Below are 8,415 nucleotides of genomic sequence, written 5' to 3' on the forward strand. Positions count from 1 at the left end.
AGACTTGATCTGGGATCAAACCTGTGGGATCATTTTCCTGATGGCAGCTTGGCTCGTGGGCAGAGGCGCCACCACAGAAATACTCCATCAGTTCAGTTAAAGACTTCGGAGTCGCAGCTCCAACAAAAACCTGTCCTTTTCTAACATGAAGCCTGGGACCTGTGGCCTTTTCTTTTGACAGAACTGCACCGTCTGGCCTAATGTGAGATTGAAAAATGAGGCTCCAAACCAGCAACCAGTCATTTTTCTCTGTTCATGGAGGCAAGTGCAGCAAACTTCTCTCTGCTACTGCATCTCACCACTGAAATCTAATGGATTCCCGGAGCACTCAGGACTCATGGAGAGACTGTTTTATATAACTAATCTGCAGCAAGGTCAGAGTGGCGACTGCTTTCAATACCAATTGGGAAAAAGTCTAAAAGGCATTACTTTTCATATTCTCAATCTCCTTTTTTCACAAAGATCTGTAGTCTTCCCATCAATTGCCTGGTTGGATCTGAAACACTGGCTGAGTTTGAAATCATCATCAAGGTGGAAGATAATGGGAAACCCATGGGAGTCCTGCTGCAGCCAGGAGACGCTGCTGTCTGCGGCGCACAAATCAGTCCTGGGTGGAAATGCGCCCTTCTTTCATCTTCCTGGCTGAGCTCCAGTTCCATCACACAGCCAGAAAAGAAATGAGACAGCAAGTCCACAACAATGTGCCGCTTAACTCACAAAAAGTACACAAGAGGCCGCTCTGCACACAAACCAGTTCTGGCATCGCTGCGTCCGAAAGCAGTTAAAGCTGACCTAGAGTCTGCAAAGAAACGTCGCCGTCCTCCACGGATCAGAATGAACAAACAAATCTTAATTTCTACATGATCTCAGTCATTTTATTTTACTTTACAAAAAAGAGATAAAAACTAAATTCAAAATAAATTAAAATAACGGCATTACAAAAGACAGATAAGAGTTAAATCAAACAAGAGTAAAAAGATGCTCAGCCACGTTGATGTTTGAATGTTTAAAGACCCACTCTGATGAAAATGCTCTTTTTGGTGTTTTTAACATTTTCTTGTGGCATTTTGCTGATGATGGGGGACATTTAGAAAGAAAAATTAAGATTTAAACTGCATTTCTGAGTATTTCTTTATTCAAACTGTTTAAATCAGGAGCAAACCGAAAATGCTGTTTAAAAATATCATATTTATAACATAGAAGATATGCTGGGCGGGGAGGGGAAGAGGGGTCGGGGTTGCTCCATGCCAACAGTCCCAGCCACAACTCAGAGGTCAATCTCTAATGAACTCCTGCAGAAACTATGTCCTAGAAAACAAACACTTTGTTTTTTATTTGGACTCAAACGGCATCATCATCAGAATGAAAATGGATCAGAAGATGATCATGGGAGCGGCCTTTACAGCTGTTGAGGTCTGATCCAGTCTGACGTCATGGTGTCTCCACAGATGATTCTACATTTCGTGGAGGCAGACGCAGTAACGTCATCAACTCTATCCCTTTTGTTTGCAGCTTAGCGAGGCTCGTGGGAAGCATGTTTCCATCTGAGTGCCGTCTTAGTGTTTTTATGAGTGACGGGCCGATGCAGCTGAACAGAATTCAGGTGGTTTTAAACCCTCCATCTGCTCCAGTTTGTGACAGAAACTTTCAAAATACTGATGAGCCTTTTGTTCTTAAGAAGGAAACTTGAGCAACAGGTTTTTCTGAAAGACAAACGGAGACGACAGCTGCAATCCTTAGTGTTGGTGGCTGGCCAAACATGACAATTAACAAATATTTCTACAGTCTCATTAACATAAATTATCATTTTTTAAATGTTAAATTCTGCCTCTGAAAGCAAACGCAGTTCCTCACAGAGAAAAACTGCATAGCTGGAGTCCCACAGAGATCCTGAGCGCTACAGGTGGCACATTAACATTTTCAGACTGCAGTTTTATCATTAAGTATGTTTGAAAAATTAAAAAAGAAGGGACTGATGGTCCCCACACTGTTCACTTTATCAGAACATTCTAGCAACACATTTCAGGCAAACAACTTTTCTGTCAGACATTTTTCATGGAATCAAATGTTCATAAAAAGAAAAGTTACACTCATTTCATGTACCTCTGAGGTTTCACATGATTCAATTTATTTAATATTTAATTTTATATTTGGAGGATCCAGACAAATAATTAAAAATAACAAGATTATTTTGAAATGCTGATACATTTATATAAAGATAAAAGTTAAGAAAGTCATTTCGGTTACAACATGTCTATTAGACAACTAACATACATACTGGACATCAATTCTATCACGTTAAGGGCTTAGCCTTAGCACATATCACAAATGAAACATGTTAAAAACACGGAAGTAGCACGAATAAACCATGCAAAGAACACGGAAACCTGAATTTCTTCACTTTGACATTCAGAGCAGTGAGCAGAAATCACATCAGCACCATGGACAGCTCCCACCACGGCTTCTCCTTTGTTTTGATCAGTTGGATTTCCTTGATCTGCACCAGTTCCAAGTCACTTGCCAGGCCCCAGCCGAGGGGGTCCACCAGGGGCGGTCCGCAAGAAAGGTCTGCAAGTTTGTGTGTGTGTGTGGGGGGGGGGGGGGGGGGGGGGGGCCTGCGTCCATGCGCGGTTGGCAGGTTGTTACTCGCTCTCAAGAGTGCCAGGTGAAACAACAAGAAACCACATCAGCACAAGAAAGTACAGTAAATAAAAAGGGGAGAGACTGGAAAAAGAAGCAAAAATATGGAACCATTTGACTTTTATTAATAATAAAAAGGAATTCTGCAGGAAAACAATTCATTTAGAACCAGTTCCAGAACCAACCTGAACAGGAACCTGAGAGAACCTTCTCCAGAACAGAGCAGGTCAACAGAAGAAACCAGATCAGCTCCTCTAACCTCAGACACCTGTAAAAGCCAACCTTTACTGTGAATAAAAGTCTTTGTTGGGTTTTGTTCCATTTTATTGTGCAAATTTATATTTTTATTTTGTGTTGTGGTTGCAGTGTTTTGTGTTTTTTTGGCTCAAATTAGTGTAAAACAGAAAAAGCTAAAATTTCATAGTAGTTAAAAGCTGAATTGTAAATAGCAGTTTCTTTGTTTCTTTCATTTATTTTGAACATTTTATCTGGAAGGAATAATAGTATAAACATATCATACACTTGAATTAATGCACATTTATTACATTAGTTATTTAATTTTTTTCATACTTTTAAATAGTTGTTGATAATAAATTAAACAAAGCAACAAAACAACCCAAAGAGTCATTCCAGTTCATTTTAGTGAGGCGATCCAAGAGAGCCGGCTCTCTAGGAGCTGGAATTCCCATCACTAATATTCTGTGCATTAGTGATTCGTGCATCAATTAAATAATGTTGATGTCATATGTGCTCCTTAGACACCACCAGATTGTTTTGTAGAAGAAAAAGGATTGTGGAATTTATATGAATCTTTACGAAAATGGTCTTTAGCTGAGACAGATGGCAGTTTGTTTGCAACCTGCAAAGCATGATGGGACTGCGGCGAGATGATCTGTGGAAAGTCGTCTGCTAGAGATCTGAACAGCGACTGAAACAGACCTCTATGAGTCCACGTAGATCTAAACGTCGGACCAGATGATTTAGATCTGTAATAGACGGGTCCGTCCTCAGGGGGTAAATCAGCAGAAATGCAGAGCAGAAGATGTTTTCGGTGACAGATATTTCAGGATCAGACTGGTGAGTATTGTGTGTTTGAATGTTTTATTAAATGTGTTGAATTTGCTCTTAATATGTTGAACTTATTATGTGACTCCTTGTTCACTTAGTATGATGTCCAAACCTCCGGGGGCCCTGGCTTCATGACTTATTCATTGCATAAACAAACACACTTACAGGCAGCTCCTCAAACACCTCCTGCACCAGCTCCCCTCCAGTCCTCATCGCCTCCCTTAATTGGTATTCCAAGCTCCTGGTGTCATTTGGTCAAGCTGGAGATTCAAATCTACAATTAGCCTCTGACTCTGCGCTGTAGATCTGGCGGCTCCGCCTGTCGTGACACCCGAAGCGGCTCCAGCAGGTCGGGGTCGGAGGCAGCACTTCCAGGTGACAGCCGAACAGAAGCTATCCAGCTCCGTCCCCCGCATGAGAAAGAGATGTAATTGTTTAGGCTGCCGGCACGGTGGGATGGCTGGGGGACTGATCCCTATTATGTGGCTGTGCTGCAGTGGAAACAGAGAGGCCTGTTTGCTCAGGTTCCCCGGGGGGGGCTCTGTTCAATAGCAGCAGGATGGATGCTCCCGCCTTTGTTCTCGGGGTTTCCACCGGCTAACAACAACACTTGCTGCTGCTCTCTTTTCAGCCAACATCTGCATTTGTGAAAGCAGCTCTGTTTCTTATTCATCTGTCTTTTTTTTAATTAAACAAAGCATACCTGTGTGGACTTCTCCACGCAGCAGGTCTGCCGCCGTGTGCTGCATTTTAATTGGTTTCCCAGCTTGTTGGAATTTTAAAAAGCTCCATTGGTGAAATGTTGATGTTCATCCTGCTGGAAGGAATGTGTAATGAGTGTTTGGTTATCTTCTCACATTCTGTGTGCAGAACAAAGCGGAGCTTGAGCTGCTGAAAACGCTGCCACAGGTGTTTTGATGGGGGCCATTTCATGTTGTTTTACCTCTCTGATTATTTGGCAACCTTGTGTTTTGCTTTAGGTGCACAAAAACAATTTTCAGCAATAAAAAGAGCAGAACGACCAAATGTTCCTGAACCTGAATCAAAGAACGCTTTGGTTTTTCATGGAGGAGCTTACCTTTTTTATGTCTTCATCCATCAGCTTTGTGTTCTTGTGTTTGTTGTCGTTTGTGTATTTATTGGTTGAATGCTGTAAAACATTCAACCCTTTGTTTTCCTGTTTCTCTTTCTTTATTATAGTATCTTCCGCCGTTTTTCGGCACTTAACTCCTTCTACAATTTTTAACCTGTTTTAACCATTCAACCTTTCAAATGTTCAGCTCTCTCAGCTTATTCCTTTCAGCCATGATTTTTGCTCCTTCAAATCTTTGAACCTTTCAACATATTCCAGTGGATTCAAAAATTTTCCAAGATTTTTACTCCATTTAAATACATGAAGAATCTTTGAAAACCTCTGTTTCTTTTAACCATTGTAACTTTAACATGCTTTTGGCTAGAAACACCGTTCAAACATTAAACTGTTCACAGGGCTTTGGACTTCAAAATATGTTTTGAAGTTATTATGGGATGGCAACACTACCTACGGTTTGGCGGCAATTTTAGGCCAAAATGTGAGGACATTTTAAACTTCAGGGTTTTTTTTTACCTATTTTAACCATTCTACTATTAAAATGTTCAGATCTTTCAGCTTTTTCCTTTCAGCTATGACTTTTGGTCCTTTAAATCCTTGAACCTTTCAAGATTTTCCAGGATTTTTGAAGACTTTTGCCAGGCCTGGGGGGTGTCTGTGCTCAGGATTATGGTGTCAGATGGTGACATTCTGAGGTCTGTTAGTCAGGAAGTCCATCATCCATGAACAGAGCGTGGATGAGAGAACGAGATTGGAGAGTTTGTGGACCAGTTTATGAGGATCACAGTGTTCAAAACAAAGAGCATCCTGACGTAGGAGTTTGGCTGCTCCGGGGGGGTCAGGGCTGTGTGAAGTGTGGTGGAAAGAGGTGGAAGTGTGCAGACCTATCTGCCCGGTAATTAAACTGATGGTTGTCAAAGTTTGCGGGGATGCTGTCTTTGAGACGATCCTCCCAAACATTTCATTACAGCCGGAGTGAGGGCAGCTGGACGGTCGTCATTATCTCCTACATTTTATCAGACATAAAAAAGGGCGACACGCTAACGTGACGGTCAGCTACAGCCTCACATTAGCGTGCTCGTGTGGGTTTTTCTCTGAGTGCTTCAGTTTCCCCCACCCAACCAAGAACTACTGACTGTTTAGTTCAAGATTTCCAAATTAAATTCATCCTAAAAACTGATTGAAGGCAAAAAAACAACAACTTTAGTTTGAGATTATTAGCAGACATTTGGACAAGGCTAGCATTGAGGGAGGGGTTCCTGGGTCAGCGCCTTCTGGGTGCAGGGCACACAATACACTACCACAGGACCCCCCAGATCTAAGATTAAGAGCCAGACCTGGGAGATCAGACTGCAGTGACCCACCCGTTCACTGAGAAGGGTCGGTCACTGATGTGGAGGATCCCTCTGAGGAAAACACTGGAGTCACAAATATAAATTAAAATAGATCAATAACCAAATTAATACATAAATAAACCTTAACAGACAGATATTTAACAGTAAATAAGAATTTAAGAAAAATATGTATATACATATATATATATATATATATATATATATATATATATATATGTATATACATACAGACTAAACTAAACTAAAAACTAAAGATAAAATGAGTAAAAATAGAACATAAATGATTAAATTATAAAATAAATTCCTAAATTTCAACTAAAAGCAGATTAAAAAGGTCTTGAGCCTTCCATTAAAAACATGAACAGTCTCTGCGGCCCTGAGGCATGCTGGGAGGCTGTTCCACTGCCGAGCTCCAGAAAAACTGAATGAGGCCTCGCCGTTACTTTTGGGTTAACCAAAAGGCCGGTATCAGAGGACCTCAGGGTCTGCGAGGGCTCCTACTTTAAAATCATATCAGATAAACATGAAGGCCCAAGAGCATAAAAACATTTATAAACCAATAAAAGAACTTTCAATTCACATAAAGTCACATCAGGGAGTATTTTATAGTGACTGATCAAACCCCTTTACAAGAAAAGGGCCAAATTTTCCCCTCTGTGAACCGCCACCTTATCGTGGTGGGGGGGTTTGAGGGCTCGAGTGATCCGAGGACCTAAGCTCTCTGGGACCGACGACCCTGGTAGGGTCTCCCATGCCAGACGGGTCCTAGGTGACGAGCCAGACTAAGAGCGGTTCAGCGGTTCTCATCTACTTCTACTCTTCCTCTCTTCTCTATTTTGGATCATTATTCATCATTTAGTTCTCCATGCCTCTGTTTGGTGCAGTGATTCATGTATTGTCCCTCTTTTCCTCTCCCCTCCTGGGGAGTGGGAGTGCTTCCAGACTCCAGTTGGTTCATCCGTGCTCCAGTTCCTGACCGTTTCCCTCGCCTCTGCTCCTGCTCCTACACCTGGCTGTGGTTCCTGTCTCCGGCTCGACTCGCGCCTTTGACTGTCCCCACAACAACGGCTGGATGAAGCTCGTCTGCTGGACTTTTATATATGTAGTTGTAGATTTAGATAAGTTAATTCTTCTCTAAGAGTTCTGGTAAATCGCCTGTCCGTCCTGGGGGAGGATCCTTCCTTCATGTGGACACCCCTGAGGTTTTTTCGTTTTTTCCGGAATCCTTTTTTTTGGGAGTTTTTCCTTACCGCGAAGGGGGGTCTAAGGGCAGGGATGTTAGTTTAGTTTAGCCAGTTTGTTAGTTCATTTTAGTATTTTTCTATTGAACTCATTGTATTCATGATCCTTTTAAGTTCATGTTTTACTTCGAAGCCCATCGAGACGACTGTTGTTGTGATTTTGGGCTATACAATTAAAATTAAATTGAATTGAATTCAGACCATTTTGTAATGACACCAAATAAAAGATGGCATCAATTTAAAAGGTAATGACTAAACTTAACAGACTAGGCTAAACTTTTCAAATATGTCCAGCATGAGAGGCTTTCAGCTCTGATCTGTTTTATTTGACCTCTGGAAGAGGCCACCATGTTGAATAAAAATAAAACACCTTTAGTAAAGGATCTACTGAAAACTCGTTGTTGGGATTATTAACCTGTAAAATGTGAGTTTACGTAGGGTTCTATGGTGTAGTGGTTAGCACGCTGGACTCTGAATCCAGTAGTCTGAGTTCAAATCTCAGTAGAACCTTGAAACTCTCTTTACTTGTCAATGTTACATGGATCCAAACAATCCAGTGCCTCAAAGTAACACGTCAAAAATAACCAGCACCCTCAAACAAAGCTTCTGGCCTTTAGCAACTCATTTTTTTCCTCAAAAATACTTGCATGCACTTCCCGGTTTTCCGGGATTTTTTGCCCCATAGAAATACATGGAGAAGTTTTGGTGCATGAGTTCGCCGGTTCAAGACCCCGTTCAGACACTTCAAATTTTTTAGCAATTCAACTATTAAACTGTTCAACTCCTTCAGCTTATTTCAGCTATGACTTTTGGTCCTTCAAATCCTTGAACGTTTCAACATATTCCACGATTTTTGCTCCATTAAAATACATTTTGCTTAACTTCTTTTAAAGTTTTTTACCTATTTAACCATTCTACCATTGAACAGTTCAGCCTTTTCAGCTCATTCCTTTCCGCTAACACATTTGTTCCTTCTAATCTTCAAATTCTTCAAACAGTTCAGCCATTTCTTCAACAATGT

General features: G+C 41.2%; 1 non-coding gene across 1 annotated transcript; it reads left to right on the top strand.

Annotated features, from left to right (window-relative positions):
* The first annotated feature begins 7,832 nt into the window (after window positions 1-7,832).
* trnaq-cug lies at window positions 7,833-7,904 on the top strand. The gene has a single exon. It is a non-coding gene; the product is annotated as a tRNA-Gln (tRNA).
* The last annotated feature ends 511 nt before the right edge of the window (window positions 7,905-8,415 follow it).

The sequence above is a fragment of the Oryzias latipes genome, chromosome 20 (genome assembly GCF_002234675.1).
Source record: "Oryzias latipes chromosome 20, ASM223467v1".
NCBI lineage: Eukaryota > Metazoa > Chordata > Actinopteri > Beloniformes > Adrianichthyidae > Oryzias > Oryzias latipes.